Source organism: Pleurodeles waltl, chromosome 12 (genome assembly GCF_031143425.1).
Source record: "Pleurodeles waltl isolate 20211129_DDA chromosome 12, aPleWal1.hap1.20221129, whole genome shotgun sequence".
In the NCBI taxonomy this organism is placed as follows: domain Eukaryota; kingdom Metazoa; phylum Chordata; class Amphibia; order Caudata; family Salamandridae; genus Pleurodeles; species Pleurodeles waltl.
In genome coordinates, this window is record NC_090451.1 from 105,099,421 (window position 1) to 105,120,890 (window position 21,470).

The 21,470-nt window shown below is 42.1% G+C and overlaps 1 long non-coding RNA gene across 1 annotated transcript in view; it reads left to right on the forward strand.

The window, feature by feature from the left end:
* Positions 1–15,832: 15,832 nt before the first annotated feature.
* Positions 15,833–21,470, forward strand: part of LOC138268162 (uncharacterized) — an 88,769-nt gene continuing 83,131 nt past the window's right edge. Inside the window, exon 1 of the long non-coding RNA XR_011199941.1 lies at positions 15,833–15,966. This is a non-coding gene — a long non-coding RNA (uncharacterized lncRNA). The remainder of the gene's footprint in view (positions 15,967–21,470) is intronic.

Genomic DNA, 21,470 nt, shown 5'->3' on the forward strand with positions numbered 1-21,470 from the left:
ACTGTCCCTCCTCTTATCCTTCCTCTTTACCCATCTGCTTTCCCACTTGTCTAAGCACCTCCACACTTGGGCACTTTGCAACAATTCTCTAAGGTGTGCCTTCATGCCTGCTGATCTCATGTGTTCAAAATCTGTGGTCCCAAAATCCAACCTATAGCTCCTGCTCAAGTGTTTCGTCTTGCCTATGTCAATCCCGTTCCTGTCTGCTACTTCCTGCAAACTTTTATGTACCTTGTTTACCTCTTTCGTGATCTTTGGACATAGATACCTCAATTCCTCTTCCGTGTAGGATTCTAACCTGTTCACACCCATATTCCCTTCCACCAATTCTTGTGCTTCCATGTTCAGCCTCATCCTGCTCAAGTAATCGTCTCCTTTCCCACTGTCTGAACTTTGTGTGGAATTTAGACTGTTGAACCACTGTGTCAGCTGTTGCGCATTTACCCCCATCAGTGTGGCATTCACATCGACTGCCATCGATGGTTGTGGCAACTTTTCAGTGTTCGATGTTAATGGTATTATCAGTGGGGGGCTCGACCTCACCAGTGTTGATTGAGCGCATACGGGACTAAACTCCATCAAGGACCCAGACCCAGTTGGCTGAGCCACTATCGGGGTTATCCCTGGAGTGTTTTCTATGCACCTTCTTTCTGTCCCATTCTGCAGCATTTGTCCCTGACTGCTCATACCTAAGTTAGGCTGACTATACAAAGGTACCACTGGACCTACAGTAATGGGCAGTGATATCGCATCTGGATTTTGTCCATTTCCCATATTCTGAGGCATGTTCATCCCCATATTATGGGCCATCATTGCCGGCATGCCCATCTGACTCCCCGTCATTTGAGCATGAACATTTCCTCCCTGCATCTGCTTTTGAGGCATCATAAACTGAGTTGATTCAGCTTGTGCCATTTTTGGGTTGTAACCATTCTGTATGCCCCTTACGGTTGGATCTAGAATCATCCCTCCATTGTTGTCACTGCTGTAGTACCCTGGCATCTGCGGCTGATAATGTTCTGCTGGTTTCAACATGGGCACATCTGGATACATTCTCCTGACCTGCGGTATCTGTGGGGTGAGCAGTAAGCTCGGATCCTTAGATCCCGATGGTACTCCTGTATTCTGCGTTTCACTGTTCTGTACCGATGCCGGAGGGGCAGAACTGGTACTTGGACCTTGTCCATTCTCTGCATAAGGTGGTGGACGGTCGTTCAGCAATTGCATTATCAACTCCTCATCCTCTAACTCCTCTTCTCTTCTCAACTTTTCCTCGTCCTCTCTGTCCTTGGAACACTTCCTGTCTGTCTTACAGGTAGCTTTCTTACCTGTCTCCTCTTCATCCTTAGTAATTGCGGGGAACAATTTTATTCCCTGCAATACATCTGACCTCCACACCTTCTGCGCATTATCCCACCTAGCATCCGCTAGTGTCTTTTCTACCTTCCTCATCCTTGTTTCAAACTTGTTTTTCTGTTGCTGTCTAGCCATGAGTTCCCAGATTGCTAGAGCCTCAAACTGTGCTGGCCTTGGAGGCACCTTCATGTCATACATCGTGAATCTCAAGTTCTCTAGGACCCTTATATTGAATGTCCCATGTATCGGGAATGCTACGCTCCCATGTTTCTCTGTCCACTTGTGCCATTGCTTTAGCCAAAGACACGGAGCTACCCCTTTTTTCTCCATTACAATGTAAGCTGGTGTACCCTCAGGCGGCGTTTCCTCTCCTACGCTCGCTTTAATGTATGACTCCCCCTTCATCGCACTCCTGAATGCTTTAAGGAATTTCATTTTCTCGTCTTTTAATTCACAAATTTTATAATCAATAGATCACTGTTATTCCACAAGATTTGTAATCAATAGGTGACTTTAATTCCCGGAATACTCTTCACCTGCCTTTCCCCTTCCAATCGAGTGCCACGGAGTGCGTCCAATCCGTGCGCGACCCTTCTCTCCAACCAACCTATCCCAGCGCGGCTCTTAGTGACGTCACACTCACACACTGCGGCTGACAAAGCCTCGCGGCTAATCTTCCTTCACTCAGGTCCTCCCGTAACAACTTTTTGCATGTATCGCGAGCTACCAAAAAAAACAAAACAGATCTGTCGGTTTACTACAGGAAGGGTAACATAATCGCTTCAGGACCTTAGGGACTTTTCACTAACCTCGGCCACTATTCGATCTCTTTCACCAGCCTCGGCCGCTATTCGGTCTTTCTCAGTCCCCACATGCGCAAGCAAATCTGACCCGCAGACCTACTCTCAACTTGTCAATGATCTGTTCTAGTGCACTTAGAATCTTGTCAAAGCCCGAAGTCGAAGTTTCTTTCACTCCCTAACACACGTACCCACTCGTTGACCACGCCCGATCAACCTACTAAACCGCCCAGACCACAACATGGATCAACATACTCCGGAGTCTCTTGACCTCGCAGGGCCCGTCTCAACAACAACAACCACGTGGACCTTTTTATGCACAAAGCGCCAGACGCACATGAAGTTCGACGACTTCCCTACTCTCACACTCGGAGCCGCACCTCCGCTATCTCTATGAAGTTCGACGACCTCTCTACTTCTACACTCGGAGTCGCACCTCCGCTATCCTTAAAAGAAAATCCTCGCAACCTTTTCACACACTCTGCGGCAATAAGCTGTGCAAGCGCAAAACCCTAACTTCACTCATACCATCACTAGTACCGCCAACGCTGATTCCACATCTCCTTTCTCTCCATTCGCAAGCTTCGAGATCCCGGGAAAGTCGCGGTGGACCTAGCCCATCATCATCTTGTCAATTTTTTTTCATCCAAGAAAATCTAATTCAACTTTTCGAATGAGGCCTCAAAATGCGTAACCGTTAGTTCGACACCATGTACTCTAATGGTACGGGGTCCCAAAAGACGTAACCATCCTCTGCTACCATCTACTGATAGAGCGGAACGTAGTAACAATTTACCTACGTTTGGACGCTCTTTAGGCCGATGAATCTTTTGACTTAGTGGGAGCTCTCTGTACTCTTATATCGATCAGTCGCATCAAATCAATAATCAATAACGAACAAAAGCAACACCTTGAACAACATAACACTTAACAATTAGTCCAGAATACATTTCGGCGAACCCTGACCTTTCAGCCAGGAATAACCACACCAGTTTATTGCAAAGTTAGTGAATTTATTTCCCTATAATAACAAAGCTAGCACAATATAGATGTGTCTCAACACCAAATGATAAACATAAATGAACATTAATAGCTGTCCATATCGTCGGAACAAGTGTAATCTATGTAGCATTTGAATCACAAGGCATTCGATAGTGGCAATGCAAAGCACTAATACGATAATCTGCAATGGGCTAATTACGTACATTTAGTCAGCATAACAAGATCTCCAATTGCATCGTGCGACATATGGAATCCTCATCTAACCTCAAATTAGCATCAGCATGTGGGACTTCATGCAAAAACAATTTAGCAACATCAATTTAGAAAACTCTTAGCTAGGGTCCTTATCAAAATCAGCAGTCGGTTACCTAAAAGGAACACAATGCAATTTTACAATTTCCTTTCATATTTACCAATTCCAATCAGCAATCAATGAATTCTTCGTCTCACAGGTATCGTTTCTCGATCAGCATGGGACGGAACAAAGGGGCAGGGGTGAACGGGGCAATTGCCTCACGGCGGCAAAGTAAGGCTACTACTTCATGCAAAGGGGCAAATCAAAGTTAAAGTCTCTAGGGCAAGAATCATTAAAGTCTCTTTCTCTCGATTGGAGAAAGCATCAAAGTCTCTCAAAATGGCGTCGCAGCAAAATGGGTCATAGTAGCTACGAAGTCAAAATGGCGGGATGTCCGAAGATAGAGAGCTTTCCTCTCGTGCACCTGGGTTTTATAGACAACAGTTCAAGTCCAGTAGGGTCTCCATTGGAGGGTTCATAGGTTAGCTTCAAATTGACCAATCAAAAACGACAGTTCTCAAGCTTTTACTTAAGCATACATTATCCTTGGAGATGGGTACGCAAGTTGCAACATTGTCTCTCGATTAGCTTACTCTCAGAGCCTCCATTGTCCGCACCTGCAAGCCGACCTTGAATTAAGGAGAAAATATGCCATGCTGGCACCAACTTTAAGATAAGCATGTGAACAGTTTCTTGTGGAAAAATACAGCTCCAAGCAAAAATACACGTTTAATAGCACAGTGGAAAAATACGAACATCTAAACCGTGAGACCAGGCAACTAGGCCAAAGCCTCCGCTAAAGTAATGCTAAGCTAAGACATTTCAAATAAGCAAATCGTAGCACACGTTTATGATTATGTCGAATTAGCACAATTCCACCACACCACGTTATATAAAGCACGCGTATAAATGATGGCAAACTACTCTGAGGGCACATTTTGTCCCCGTACAATCTTTATTAGTTCGGTTAATATCACACATGATTGTTTCACACTACGTTTATGCGTTAATAAATCAAAACCTTCATTTTCTGCTTCATCACTGCACACAAAGAAACCACGCAAACAAGAAAACAGACAACACGACTGAAGGCAGGTGGGTTGTGGATGGGTGAAACATTGGTGGAGTGGGCGGAGAAGAAACCAATGAGGGCAGAGAGGTGGGAGGGCAAAAAGGCAACATGGACAGGAATGAGGAGCATAGGCAGAACTAGGGCAGTACTCTGGGGCAGTAGATCTGCAGGTGGTGGCTCACCTGGTGCACCAGCAGCAGGGCCTGGAGGGCTGGCACAGAGAGAGTTGTCATAATCGATCCAGTGTTCGCCCGGAAGGAAGTTCAGCAGGTTTGGATTGAGGGGAACTAGCAGCAACGTTTGCCCTGTACTAGAATAGAGGAGACCAAATAATGCAATGATCAAGGGACATTGGCAGAGTTGGTTCTGAGCTAGAGCACCAGCTGTATGCCCGTCTGAACTGAAAGGAACTGGCAAAGGATTGCCACTACTACAATAACAGGGTCTGTACCTGGTATTCCTGAGCCTTGTTGGTACAGCTGGTTCCCAATAAGAGTAGCAGGGAATCTGTGCGTCTGCCTAGAAGGGCTGCTGCTGACCAAACTGGGGAACATTGATCGAGCTATTCAAGTTACTGAATTGCAATAAGTCATGTGGATCTAAACTGAGGAGAATTGATAGAGCCACAGGATGTCCTTATTATTCGGGTCTTGCAGGTTACGATGTGAGGATTACTGAGTAAATAATGCAGACGAGAGGTCACACAGTAGACAGTGGAGTAACAAAACTTGAGGGGGTCCCCTGCAAAGAACCTGAAGGGGGCCCCTCCCCCTTGGGCTCGGTCAGGGGCCTGCTGCCCATGCGGCGTTCTGTGCTGAGGGGGAGGGGGGCTGGAACTTAGCCCCCCCCCCTGCAGGGACCTTTGTTTCACCACTGACAGTAAGGTATATAAGGTACAGAGATGTAAGCAAGGCATAGGTATAAAGAAAGTGGTATTTTGAAATTGTTAGGTTCAGTCACTTAAATGTCAGATTTTACCTGGATATGTTAGTATTGTACGTCCATCTCCAAGTGTATATTTTTTTTACTTCCACTTTTCTTCTGTACGCTCATAGCATCTTATTTTAATTATAGTAAACTTTTGTGTTCCTCTGTTCAAGGGTGAGGATATTTCCATTGAGAACAACTACTGACAGTAAGGTATATAAGGTATATAAGGTACAGAGATGTCAGCAAGGCATAGGTATAAAGAAGCTGAGTGTCTGACTTGTGTAAAAACATTGTACTGAAATCGCAAGAGCGGGTTCCAGGTCAAAATAAGCTGCATTGCCAGAGCTATAGAATGAGTTGAACTTAACATATCAAGCTGGGATGCCTCCAAGAGCTGTCTGAGCCTTGGGTTGCATCACTGAGAACACAGGACCGAATGAGAGTTGGGACAGACTGGAAATAAAGCGCCTGTGTTTAATATTGGGGTCCACTATGTAGGGTGCTTTATGGCGTAGGGCTGTAATTCTATGTCAGAACCTGAGGCTCCGATTATGCTTTCTCTTTCTTTATAGTTCCAAACAGCAGCCAATAAAACAACAGTAAAACAAAAACATCAATACCCATGATGCTCAATAATATTGTCAAATGGCCCAATCATAGCACAGGATCTTAACCCATAAAAGCCATGACCCCAGAAGTCACTTCCTCTTACTTTGCTGCTCCTCAGGCAGATAAGTACAACATTGCTTTACTGTTTTTTTTCTGTACAGTGCTTGTTATGCGCTGAATTTCAACTTTGCCCACCTGGGTGTCTTATTGTCTGGTGGAGCGGAAGCGGACTATGAATCTTCCGAAGAGGAGTATTTCAGTCTTATTGGAACTGCATTTGAGATGGTTATCTTGCATGCCCGGAAAGGTGTCCATCAAGCAGTTCCAAAAGTTGGTTTTGAACTTGAATTAATTTTTGTCTAAGGACAAGATCAATTGGGTATCGTCGGCATAAGATATAGTGACGATTGCATTTGAGGAAATTAAGGAGACCAGGGGATTCATACAGATATTAAAAAGATCTGAGCTCAACGAAGAGCCCTGTGGTGCTCCCATTGTGACTTTTCTTTCTTGTGACTCAAATTGTCCAGGGGAGACCATTTGCCTTCTACTAGTCAAAAAAAGGAGTTCAGCCAAGCTAGGGCAGTGCGTGAGATTCCGATAATCTGAATCTGCTCCAACAGAATGGAATAGGAGAAGCTATGAAATGCAGAGGATAGGTCCAATGGAATCAGCACCACATTTTTCTGAGTCTAAGGTCATGTTAATCGTTTCTGAGACTTCAAGTAGTTCTGATTCTGTGGAATGTTTGGGCATAAACCTCATTGCCGGGTGTGGAGTAGATCAGAATTGTCAAGGAAGGTCATAAGTTGTTGGTTAACAATTTTCTGCAAGACCTTGCTAAAACATCCCTTTTGTATTAAATAAGAGAGCTTCAGTTTCTTAACATCATAATACCTTTATTTCAATATGAAGCTCAACAGCCAGCCCAAGCTTCAGGCCAGCACAACCTTCAAGTGTCTTTTTCTCAACATTCTACCTTCTCCCCTCACCTCATCATGACGACTGGTTGTCATAACTCCTTGTTGTGATGGCCGGTTGTCATAACAACCATGCCATATATTAAAGCATTTAAAATATACATGTCTCCATTAACAATAGCAAAGAAAATAACATACTTACATATGATAACTTTAACAAAACAAAATATAAGTTACTACAGAAAGTCCATGGCTAAACTACACACATATACTTTTATATATATATATATATATATATATGTATATATATATATATATACATAAATGTATCTATATACATAACAATAAATATTTAAATATAATCCTTAAATGTCCTAGGAATTATTCTCTGACGATTGCTTCTACGTATAGTTTTCTTTTCATATTGTACTCTTCTACACTCTGTAGGTTCTCTGCTTTCTTGTTCCATTCTCGGCTCACGAATTAAATTTTTTTTTTTTTCCATTTAGTACTGAGCTACTTCTGTATTACTACACTGTACTATGAGGGTCACTCTGAACCGGGCGGGCGGCGGTCGCCGACCGCCTGGCGGGAACTACCAAATGGCCGCCCGCGGTCAAAAGACCGCGGGGGCCAGTCTGACTTTCCCGCTAGGCCGGCGGGCGCCCGCCAAGGGAGCGCCCGCCGGCCCAGCGGGAAAGGCCCTGCAACACAGGAGCCAGCTCCGAATGGAGCCGGCGGTGTTGCAGGGGTGCAACGGGTGCAGTTGCACCCATCGCGATTTTCACTGTCTGCTATGCAGACAGTGAAAATCATGCTGGGGCCCTGTTAGGGGGCCCCTGCACTGCCCATGCCAGTGGCATGGGCAGTGCAGGGGCCCCACGACACCCGTTCCCGCCATCCTGTTCCTGGCGGGAAAAACCGCCAGAAACAGGCTGGCGGGAAGGGGGTCGGAATCCCCATGGTGGCGCTGCAAGCAGCGCCGCCATGGAGGATTCTCCCAGCCGGGGGAAATCCGTCGGGAAACCGCCGGACCCGGCTGGGCGACTGCAGCTTTACAGCCGCGGTCGGAATCCCAAAGGAAGCACCGCCAGCCTGTTGGCGGTGCTTCCGTGGCCATCCACCCTGGCGGTCGATGACCGCCAGGGTTGGAATGACCCCCTATATTCCTTACATTCCATCTTTTGCCATCATGCAACAAAACAGAATATCTCATTAAATCTTGACTTTTCCTTGGACCTGACCATTTTGATTCTCCTTTTTTATAGTCCTGAAATTTCCTTACTTTTACCAAATCTCCAACTTTGAATTTCAAATTCCCACTTTCCAAACCATCATTCCTTTTTGAACAATACTTCTGTTTTTTCCTAGCTACACACTCCCTCTTGATCTCATTATCAACCGTTACAATCTTATCTTTGTTCATCCAAGCTGGCACAGCTACAGTGCTAGCTTTTCTACCTCTCAACAACATAAATGGTATTTCACCTGTTAAAGTGTGTTGAATTGTACGATAATTCCATACCATTTTCTTTATCTCTTCTTTCCAATCCAATCTGCTTTGCATAGATAATTGTATATTTTCTTCTACTACTCTATTCAATCTTTCAACAAGCCCATTTTCACAGGGATGATACACAGCTGTTCTTTTATGAAAAACTCCACTTTGCTCTAAAAATTCCTCAAATTCCTTTTCTACAAATTAATTCCTTATGATACCCTTCTCTTCTAAATATTTCCTTAAAAAATTCTAAGACTACCCTGGCTTTCATCTCCCTTACAAAAGTAATTTCTAGCCACTTGGAATAATAATCCATTAATTCAATGGCAAATCTTTTGCCTGCTCCTAATATCTCAAATGGACCACACACATCAATCCCCACTCTTTGCCATGCTCATTCTGGATATTCCACAGCTACCATTGGTGTCCCTTGTGTAACATGAGATTTGTTACTATATACACATGCCATACATCTTCTTACAAATCCTTCAACTTCATGGTCTAACCCTGGCCACCAAAATCTAATCGTACTTTACGCTTCATAGCTGATATTCCTCTGTGTCCTTCATGTAAAGCAGAAAGTAATATGAGTCGCAAACTCTTGGGAGCAACCTATCTGTCACCTCGTCTTAATATTTCCATAATACATGATAATTCTGACCTTACATACTTGTACTCAGTTAATTCATCCATTTTGTTCCATGCTAATTTCCAATTGTGAGAAAACAGGGCTGATTGCAGAGGCCCCCTAACTTTTTGCCCCCATTTTCTACTTTTTGCTGGTGTTTTCCTGGCTCTGATGGTGCCCTGGGTACTGCTTACCAGTCCCAGGGCCAGTGCTCTGTGTAAAATGGATATGCAAATTAGGCTAATTATAATTGGCTAAGTTAACCTACCTATAAGTCCCTAGTATATGGTAGGGCATGTAGGTTTAGGGACCACAGCATAGGTGGTGCACACCGAGGTGCACTGCTGAGGTGCCCAGTGTCATTTTAAAGGCAGGCCTGCCTTGCTGGCTGCTTTTAAATTAAAGTTATATGCAAATTCGACTTTGGAATTAAAAGTAGTTCCAAAGTCTTAAACTACCTTATTTGTAAATATAAGTCACCCCTAAGGTGTGCCCTATGTGCCCCTAGGGCTGGGTGCAATGTAACTATAAGCAGGGACTTTATAAACATAGATTTATAAACCCTGGTGAGGTAAAAACAGCCAAATTCGTTTTTCCCTCATTGAAGTAAATGGCCTTCATAGGCTAGAATGAGGAGACTTTATTTTAAATTTTAAAGTCTCCTTAAATGTTGCATACCAAGAATTTGGTATCAAATTAATTGTTGTAATAAATCCCACAACTTCCAGTTGTGGGATTTAATATAACTTGTTCAGGTAAAAAGTTTTATACTTTACCTAAAAAGTTGCCAATTTCAGCCCTGCATTGTTTTTGCTGCTGTGCTCTGATTGGCCAGCCTGCAGCAGCTTAGCCAAGCTGCCTTGATGAGGTGTGAAGTGGCCTGGCTTCAAACAAAGGAATGTGCCTGTGGGAGAGAATCTCCCCTCAGCAGATGGTGAGGCAGGAAGGGGGAGGGCTGCCAAACTGGTCTTCAAAGGCAGAGAAGGACATTTGGAGCAACCAGCAACACCCCCACATCCTCCAACCCCAGACAACTAGGTGCCCCCTTGATTAGATTAGGAGAGGGCAGGAGAGGGGTGTGTTTATGATTTTTAGCCACACCAGTGGGTGGGCTCAGCCAGATGTAACCTCCAAAAATCAGATTCAGCCATGTTGGATTTTTAGAGAATGTTGCCTTCTGGGATGGATTTTTGCCACACTTCCCAGGAAGTGGTCATCACAGGGGGGCGACCCTGTACCTGATTGGAGAACCAGGACCCCCCTGCTTTTCACCCAGGAGCAAGGATAAAACTGGCAGACCTGCACCCACACCTCAGATCCCCACCAGATTTCAACAAGAAAAGAACTAAAGGAGAAGAAGGACTGCCCTGCTGGACCCCTGGCCTGCACCTGGAACCTGCACTCAGAAGGACTGCACCAGCTGCACACTTGGGCTTCACCACAAGAAGGACTTTGCCTGGCTTCAACTGGTTCAAGGAGGGACTCCCTGTTTGCTACAGGTGAAAAATTGCTATCCAGAGTCCCCTGCACCAACTCCTGAAGAAAGTGACCAGCTGACCACTGTCCAGTGGCCAAAAAGGAGTTTGCACCAGGTGCATTCTGGGAGTTGTAGTCCGCACCCCCCAAGGACCATCTCAGAACTTCTGGACCCTTGGGGTGAGCTGTGGACCCCAAAAGAACCTTAAAAGAACATCTGGGTGAAGCCCCAGAAGTTTGGAGAAGATTTGAGAATTTTTGTAAAAAAGCTCCATAGAGGGACCGACCCGCCGCGGAAATTCTAGCCGGCTTGCCTCAACCGCGACCCACCCTGATTTGGTGGTTCGTCCCGGTAAAGAAAAATCTCCGAAAAAGAGACTAAGTCCGAAGGTAAAAAGCTGACCGGGACCTCCCAGCCATCGTATCCGAGAAGGGCTCCATGGACGTCGGATCAAGATCCAGGTTTACCCCGGTCGAAGGATTTTCACCTCGAAAAAACGACTAAGTCCGAAGGTAAAAATCTCCACCGAGGAATCCAGCATCGCGTATGCGGAGAAGGGCTCCAGGAGGTCGGATAGGACTGGCAGGTTCGTCCCGCTGAAGAAAATCTTAAAAATAAAGCCTAAGTCAGAAGGTAACTTTTTAACCGAGGCCTCCCGCGACCTGTAGCCGAGCAGGGCTCCATCGCGGTCAGCCTGAAACTTTGACTTTGCCCCAGTCGAGGTGCAACCAGATGACCCGATTGGCGCTTTTTGTTTCTAAGCGCTAGAAAAATAATAATTCTTTAAAAATTCATATCTCCTGTTCCCTTTATCCGATTTTATTCGTTTTGGTGTCATTTTAAAGATAAAAATATAAACTATTTTTATAAATTGGTTTTGGATTTTTAAACTGTTTCCTGTGTTTTATTTAATTACTGTTTGGTGATATTTGAATGCTTTACACTCTGTCTCCTAAGTTAAGCCTTGACGCTCGTTGCCAAGCTACCAAGGGTGGAGCTGAGGTTAATTTACTGAGACCTAACTGGACCTAAGTGGAGGTTAGTGGCTTGTTGCTAGGTGTAGGTACCTACCTGCCCTTACCAATAACCCATTTTCCAACACCAATCATTTGGTAGATGACCCATTATTTTCTGACATATTTCATCTTTGTTTACTTTGGACTTCCATTCCTGTTCTGGAATTGCATCAAGACTTGCATTCTCTACAACTGCTACTAGAAATTCCTCTTCTATTTCATAAAGCTCTCCTTGAATGGGAAAAAGTGATTAAAAAAAATAGCATTTACATTCTTTGCTCTAGGTACATATTTCACTGTGAACATGTATTCTTGTAATCTGAATAACTATTTTGCAATGCGTGGAGTAGCCCTTCCCGCACCCTTAGTTGTAAATTCATCAATTAAAGGTTTGTGGTCAGTCCATAATTCAAAGTCCGTGCCCCATACAAAATTTCTAAAATGTTGTATGCCCCACCAACACGCCATAGTTTCTTTCTCAATAGTAGAATAATTTAGTTCTGCACCCTTCAATGTTCTTGATGCAAATGCAAGTACTCTTGCATGCCCATTTATTTTTCTTTGCATGAGTACAGCACCAAATGCATGCATACTGGCATCAGTTACAATAATTGATTTATCAAGTGGATTATATCGTGATAAAGCCACTCCATTGATGAAGCAATTTTTGATTTCATTAAAAACATTTTGACATTCTATTGACCATTCAAATTTACAACCTTTTTTCATTAATTCCCTCATCGGTTTCACTTTGTTTGCGAAATTATCAAAAAGCTTTGCATAGAATTCCGCCAATCCTAAAAATGATTGTATTTGTTCTTTATATGAAGGATTTGGGTCCTTTTCTATAGCTTCTACCAATTTATTTACATTTAGGTTTGATTCCCTGTTTTGATAGTGTGTGACCTAAATATTCCACCTTCTGAACTGCAAATTTACATTTGCTTAGCTCAACTGTTAGACCAGTTTCCTCTAGTTTGGATAACACTTTTTGCAAAACTTCATCATGACCTTGTTTGTCTTTACCCCATACCAATACATCATCCTGAAAGAACCTTACTCGTTTGAAACCTCCCAACAAATTTTGCATTACTCATTGAAAAACAGCCGAAGCAGATGCTAATCCAAATGGCATCCTTTTAAAATGAAATCCCCCTTCAGTTGTGATAAACAAAGTTAAATGACGAGAACTTTTATGCAACAAATTCTGATGATACGTGTTGCATAAATCAATAGTTGAAAACAAATGTCCTTCAGTTACACCTGACAATTCTCCCATATTAAGTAAAGGATGGCGATCAACCCATATACAATTATTTAAGTCTCTCAAGTCTACACACATCCTGATCTTACCATTAGGTTTTCGTACAATAACAATTGGACTTGACCAATCTGATGATTCTATAGGTTCAATTATATTATTTTTGCATAACCTTTCCAATTCTTCTTTCAAAGAATCCCTCAAAATCAAAAGTACATTCCTCACCTTGTGAACTACTGGTGTAACATTTTCCTTCAATATGATTTTATGCACACATTTCTTTAAACAACCTAATTCTTGACCAAACAGTCTAGGACATTCATGTGACCATGTAACAACCTCACCGTCAGCTGTTACCAACACTTGGTCTTCCTCATTAGGATCTAATTTTATACCTAAGGCACGTTGATCCCTCAATCCTAGCAATAACCGTCCTTTTTCCACTACATACATCACACATATTGCAATTCTATTTTTGAATGATAATTTGATTTTAAAACAACCTATAATTGGTATTTTGCCACCACCATACCCTTCTGGTTGAATATGTTTTTCGTGCAGCTTCATGCATCCCAATTCGTCCAATACCAATTTGCTAGTTAACGTGTAAGGAGAACATGAATCTGCCCATATACACACCTCCTTTCCACAAATATTCACTTGACATTTTGGATGCAGATATTCTGCATTAGATGATTCCAAATGTAATACATCCCCTACCTCTTGTACCATCAAAACTTCCACATCTTCATCTGAACCTTTTTTCCAAATGTATTTGTTTACATTTTTCTTGATCACTCACACCCACACAGTTCACTTTACTGCTACTTTCTTCACTTTTACAAACCCTAGCAAAGTGACATATTTTTTTTACATTTGTGGCATTTTACTTCTATTGCTGGACAATTACCCACTGATGCCATATGTTTTACACTGCAACAGCGATACCAGACTATCTTTAAATTTTCATTAAATCTTGTGTTTTTCCCTTCTCCTTTGAATCGATTCTTGTTTCCCCATCTCTTTTATCTTGCGTACACTCTCACAAGATTTAAATTCCTCAACATACTTAGACGTGCTCTCCACTCTCTTGTGCGCACTAATGACTTTTTCTAATGTTGATTTTTATATGCCTAATAACTTCTCTTGAATTTTCAGGTTACCCATTCAATTAATCAATTGATCTGGTATTATTTCATTTTGTAAGCTTTTAAACTTACATGAACAGCTAAAATGTGTAACACAGCCACATATTGATCTACCGATTCATTCACACCCTGTGCCCATGAATTTTTTTTATCTCTTTCCACCACCACACTTACTTTTTGCCCAAAATGTCGGAGTTGTCATCCCTAACTTGCTCTGCATTTTTAACACCCTGTTCTGCTTTCCTACTTATCTCGTTTTCAGAGCTTACAGAACATATCAAGAATGCACTTCTGAGTTCAAAGAAGACTTTTATTGTTGTTAATTCTTCCCCACCCAAATGTTCGTAAGAGACGAATTAATAGATTTCAAGCACACGTTCAATGAAAACAAAATATATTTCAATTGCAATGTACACAGCAGGTTATATTTATAAGATATTGAATGCAAAGCAAAACAAATACTTCACCGTGTGAGAAACTATTTACAGCTTCATCTTTCTAGGGTCTGCAATTTGATGACTTCTAGTCAACTGCGAGAAAGAGATAATCTACCCACACGGGATACTGGCAACTGGCGCCAAGTTCCAGTCCGAAGTCAGGCAGATTCGAATCTAACTCTCTGACGCCTGTGAGCCACCCTTAGAACAGCGTTCCCCCTCCTCTCAGACCCGGGAAAACTACGCAAGACTTTGGAGATTGGCCAGATCTCCTAGACTGCTCCTCTTCCCAGGCCTGAGCAGGATGGTAAACACCACATGTACTCTCTCTTATCAGGTCTAGTCTACTGTGAGAAGAAAACAGCTTGGTTCATCTTGTGGCAAAACACAGCTTGGAAAAATACAGCTTGGATTCTCAAATGCAATGTCTAACTCCACGTTAAAGGCAATAGGCAGCTAACCTAAATATCAAATGCAATGTCTAATGTCATATCAAAGCCAATAGGCAGCTGAGCTGAATACAAAATGCAAGGTCTAATATCATGTCAAAGCCAATAGGCAGCTAAGCTGAATACAAAAAGTAATGTCTAATATCATGTCAAAGCCAATAGGCAGCTGAGCTGAATACAAAATGTAATGTCAAATATCATGTCAAAGCCAATAGGCAGCTAAACTGAATACAGCATGTAAAAGCCAATAGGCAGAATACAGAATGTAATGGCTAATGCAATGTCAAAGCCAATAGGCGGCTAAATTGAATACAGAAAGTAATGGCTAATGCCATGTCAAAGCCAATAGGTGGCTAGGCTGAACAAAACATATAATGTGCTACTGGTGAACATTAAGCAACTAATATGCGCAGTGGTGAAACAAAAAGTCATTGGTCAAACTCCATTATTAGCATCACACACCCGGCAAAGTTTTCAGTGCTTTTCTGCCTTCAACCCCTAAGCATTGTTTTAACATTGCTACTTTTCTTTTTGCTGTTAATGCACTTCCATCAATTGCTTCCAAAAACGTCTTAAAAGGTTCTCGCAAATCCTCCCATTGCATTATCGGATCCCCAGGACTATCTAAAAATGTAGGTGGTGGTAAAACCGACCGCATTCTTACTATTTAGTATATACTATATATATATATATATATATATATATATATATCAGAATTTTACCCAAATAAAAGCATGAATTTAAAATAACAAACTAACACAAATAAAGTTGTCAATGTTGTCTTATTTCTTCTTGAATTTTAGTATGAAATGTATAGAGTTGTATTTTGGTTTAAACAGACTAGTCCTTCTTCCATGTTAAGTATAGTCTTCTCTCGATGTCAATGTCTTCTTTCACTGTTGATGTAGTCCTACTTCCCTTTCTATAAAATGTTTTGTTCAACCTTTAAGTTATGTGGCTTCAGTAGAGAAATCGTAACCAGTAAATTCTTCAGTGTCAACCAAACTCAACTTCTTTCGCACGCTGTTTCAATAGCTAAATCCATCCATTTGAATGCTGCTCCTGGTGAGTTTTGCTCATACTGTCTCCTCACACTGGATCGCGCATACCTATCTTAACACTGTCAGCACAGTCTCGTCTGAAAACGTGTCTTCAAAGTTTATCGTCACGAAGCGCAATCACTTAAATATATTGTAAGGCTTTTTCACCTCACGCTTACCATCGCGTATACCAATCTTAACGCTATCGCTACAGCCGTTATAATATTGGCTGAAAACGTCTCTTCAAAGTTTATCGTCTCGAAGAGAAAGCAATTAAATATATTGACAGGCTTATTGCACTGTGTCCGCTGGCCTTAGAAGAAGAATGTATCTGCCCAAACACTATATTGGAACAGAGTTCAATGCACGCAGACTTCCTCTCTATACACACTGGGAGCCAATCATCCAAATTAAAATTGATGTTTAAAGCTTATTGCCCATTCACAGCAACGCAAACATCACTTTCAATGTACCTTGACAAGTGATAAGTCCACACGATCAGCATCCGTTGACTTTTCCGACACAGCAATAATATTAGCTGGACATTCTTCTTAATTTTAATTTGGGATAGCTATCTTCAATATCGATCCCATCCTTGTTGCCACTAAAACGTCCCTTTTGTATTAAATAAGTGAGCTTCCGTTTCTTTTTTTTTGTAATCTTTTTTTATTGTTTATTGTTATTGTTATTAAAATGACAAATCAATACAATTCTCGTGTGTGACATAACAGAATATTGCAACAGTTATACTTTTTGTGAGCCCTTATATCTTGTCAGCAAGGGCACTCTCACTGGCCACCGACGTGTGGGGTTGGCACGTCGGTTACCCGGAGGTGTGTATCATAGTTTGTATCTATTAATGTTTATAGAGGCTACAATGCCAGCGGATTGCATAGTGGACGGATAGTCATTCATGTCCAAATACATATCACTGTTTGTCTGATCACCCTGCCGCTTCATTGCGTGACAGTAAAAGTAGCCATTTGTTTGTGCATAAGTGCAGATTCTAAGACAGTAATAAGTAAAACAGTAACATGTAACAACAAAAGAGTACAATAGAGTTATGAGTCTGGTATAAATGCTTCAATGACTCCACCTGTTATGAGTTCCCTAAATAGCATACAGAAATATCTGCCCATGCAACGAACAACTTGTGTCCAAATATATCACATCATCACTGGGTAAACCTATCTTTTTGGCTATTAAATTGCAGCGATTGAGGAGTATACCAGCTACATTGGCAGGATATCACCTGTGGCTCATGATCACTAGGTGACTGTGAGTGATTCAGTTGTCTCAACTAGGCCAGAGTCTATCTCTGGGGCACGCAAGGTTGTCAGAATCTCGTCCCAACTGTCTGAGAGGGGGTACCTACGCAGACCAAGTATATCCTCCCGCCCCAGGGCCACCCCCTCAGCCTCCGGCCAAGTCAAAAAGGAGCGCCTCCATGCTGACACAGTCGGCGCCTCAGCAGCCTTCCATCTCTGAGTGATCAGCCGCTTGGCTGTTCTAAACCCCAGGTCCAAAAAACATGCGGGAGCACCTTGGTGCGGGCTTCTAGAAAATAGGCCCAACACGCAGCTTTCCCATGTAGGTGACAGTGTGCGCGATGTGATGAGCTTCTATTTCTTAATATCATAATACCTTTGTTTCACTATGAAGCTCAACACCAGTCCAAGATACAGGCCAGCCCAACCTTCAACTGTCTTCTGCCCACCATTCTACCTTTTCCCCTCACCTAGTCATGACAACTCGTTGTCATAACACCTTGTCGTGACAAACGGTTGTCAAAACAACCATGCCATGCGATATATTACAGCATTTCAAATATACAATACTTCCTTAGCATTGGGAGGAGGGAAATGGGCCTTAAGTTGGACAAGGTGGTCGAGTCTGCCAAAGGTTTATTCTTTAGTGGCTCGACAATTGCCAGATTCCACTTGACTGGACTGTCGCTTCCTCTCATGAAGTGTTTATGATGTGGATAAAGACGGGATTTACCACATCAATGGCTGCATATAGTATGGATGGAGGACAGGGTCAAGTGGAGATCCTGATTTGCATATCAAGAAAGCTTGACGAGTGAGTGCTAAGGAGACCTTTTTGAAATTGGGTTAGTCTCATCTTTGGGGTTGTTACTCATGGGAGCAGACAGGTCATTTGCTAAGGTGGTGCTTAGAATTGGACTGAAACCCTGTTGGGTGGTAGAAATGTTATCTTTAAAAAGACTGAGATTTGATTGCAGAGAGCCTGGGAGAGAGGAATTTCCCCGAGTGAATGCTTTTGGTTGTAGAAATGATTTAACCACATTAAAGATCACTTTTGAGTCAAACCGAGCATCTTCAATTTTAGAAGTATAATAGCATTTTTTATATCCTTAATGGATTTGTGATATGTCCTTTGAGCATTCCTGTATTGACCAAGATCGTGTTGTTTATAGGCACAATGCTATCTTCGTTCTAGTTTTTTACAGTAAAGTTTTAGGTGTGCTCATGCAGGAGAAAACCAGGGAGCTAAGACTTTCGAACAACATTTCTTGGAGGGGACAAGTGGGGCTAATTCTAAGGCGGATTTGAGGACCCAGTTGTTGAGATTGCCAGTAAGAGTGAGAGTGGTGCTCATAAGCGCAGGAATAAAATCAGGTCATGTCGAGACTTCATTGCTCTCCACTTACAAATCTTGAAGTTCATGTCATTTTGAGGCTTAGGGAACTTGTGGCTGGTGTCAGCCATATTGAATAAAATTAGGCTACGGTCTCACTAGGTTTGAAGGACTGAGTCTTCAACTGATAGCCAAGGATGGTTTGTGAAACTCCCATCCAGGTTATGGCCTAAAATATAGGTGGGAACGGTTACCCTTTGTGAAAGCCCTAATATCTTGAGGGTGTCTGACAGATTGAAAACATTAGGATTGGGGGAGTCATCAAAATGGAAATTGAAGTCTCCTAGGACACGAAAGGTAGCATAATGGATTAAGGAAGAAGCAAAGGCTTCTACTAAGGTGGAAAGAAATGATGTCCCGGTGCCCGGGGGATGATAGATTAGGCAGCCTGCCACTGATTGGGAGGGGCTGATTTTAAAGCAGAAACCAAGATACTCAGCTCCCTTAAAAGGGACAAATTCAAAGGAGCAGCATTCAAAGGTGTCCCGAAAGATATTGGCTACTCCGCCCCCATTACCTTCCTCCCTGTCACGTCTGATCATAGTAAACCGCAAGGGGAGAGCCATTGCGATAACAGGGTTGGCCCAGGATTTTAACTACATTTCTGTTATAAGTAAAACATCCAGTTGATTATTGATGATTAAGTTGTGCACTTCATAGGTGTGTTTACTCAGCGAACGAACATACAAAGATCTATGTGCAACCCATATGGAAATCAATGCAACTCCAGCAGGGTGAACTCATACTTCAATCATTCTGGTGTTGTTTAAATGCCTGTCTTTGTGTTAAGTAATAGTTAACACATGGATGTCGATTGATTAAAATCCCAGGGGTAGTATAAGTAAAATGGCACACCCTTTGACCTCAATGACATCACAGGAAGTAACATCATATGACCCTAAATCTTCCCAAGAAGGGATGTCACATGAACTTATGCCTGATGAAACCACAATAATTGCTGTCACTGCAGTTCCATAACCGCATGAATAATACAGCAATGCAACACATATAAATGCCTATTTTAGATACAACCAACATTTAATCGTGGGGCTGACTTGGCATGCCAGTGGTACACTTTTCATTTCTCTTTTTATTACATGAAATGTATGTTTTTCTTTGAAGATCGCGTACTGACAAAAACACAGAAAAGCACTACGAGCCTGTATTATTTATATCACAAAGTAGCAAAATGTAATGATTCCACTAGTTTATATCGCAAAACAAAACAATGCATTGATAAACATTAGGGAGAGAAAAAAGATAGTAGTTATTCCCACCTGTATTCATTGATATAGATTATATATTGAATATGAATTATGTTATTGGCTTGAATTATTTCTTATTGTTAACAAATCTTGACTTACGTTAATGTATAAGGTATTATTACTTGTGAAAGCAGAGGTTAAATATTTTTTCCAAACACATCTTTTTTCATGTATTCAGAATAATGAAACATGGCAACAACTTTTTTTAAAATGTGTTTGTTTTTTATTTAATTTTAATTTTCTTCTAAGAAGAGCATGCCCTGCACTGCTGAATGTATTTATTTCAGAGAACCTATAGGTCAATGTCAAAGACCTAGCGGGTGCAAAAGAAAGTAAACCGTGCTCATCAAGACTTAGTTTACCTTCCATTCTTGCCACTGATTGTGCCAGTTCTGAGGCCATGGGTAGCAAAGGCTGTGCCAGGAGTCACAAAGGGCAAGCCAGGGGTCGCAGCTGAGACTACTAAATGGCATCAAGGGGTTAACACTTACTTTAACCCCTTAGCTGCTGGGCCTTTCCCCCCCCCAGTGCTGAGCCCTTTTTTGGCTATTTGGGGTAGTTCGCGCTTAGGGCTTCATAACTTTTTGTCCACATAAGCTAACCACGCCAAATTTGCGTCCTTTTTTTCCAACATCCTAGGGATTCTAATGGTACCCAGAGTTGGTGGTTTCCCCTGGAGGAGACCAAGAAAATAGCCAAAATACAGTGAAAATTTCGTTTTTTCCAAAAAAATGGGAAAAAAGGGCTGCCGAAGAAGGCTTGTGGTTTTTTCCCTGAAAATGCCATCAACAAAGGGTTTCTGGTGCTGAAATCACTATCTTCCCACCTTTCAGGAACGGGCAGACTTGAATCAGAAAACCAAATTTTTCAACACAAATTTGGCATTTTACTGGGACATACCCCATTTCTACTATATTTGGTGCTTTCAGCCTCCTTCCAGTTAGTGACAGGAATGGGTGTGAAACCAATGCTGGATCCCGGAATGCTAAACATTTCTGAATACTAGACAAAATTCTGAATTCAGCAAGGGGTCATTTGTGTAGATCCTACAAGGTTTTCCTACAGAAAATAACAGCTGAAATAAAAAAATATTGAAATTGAGCTGAAAACAACAGCCATTTTTCTTTATGTTTTACTCTGTAACTTTTTCCTGCGATGTCAGATTTCAGAAAGCAATATACAGTTTTGTCTGCTGGACTCTTCTGGTTGCGGGGATATAAAGGGCTTGTAGGTTCATCAAGAACCCTAGGTACCCAGAGCCAATAAATGAGCTGCACCCTGCAGTTGGTTTTCATTCTATACTGGGTATACAGCAATTCATTTGCTGAAATATGAAGAGTGAAAAAGAGGTATCAAGAAAACCTTTGCATTTCCAAAATGGGATCAAGATAAGGTTTTGAGGAGCAGTGGTTATTTGCACATCGCTGAATTCCGAGGTGCCCATACTAGCATGTGAATTGCAGGGCATTTCTCAAATAGACGTCTTTTTTACACACTCTCTTATATTTGGAAGGAAAAAATGTAGAGAAAGATAAGGGGCAATAACACTTGTTTTGCTATTCTGTGTTCCCCCAAGTCTCCCGATAAAAATGATACCTCACTT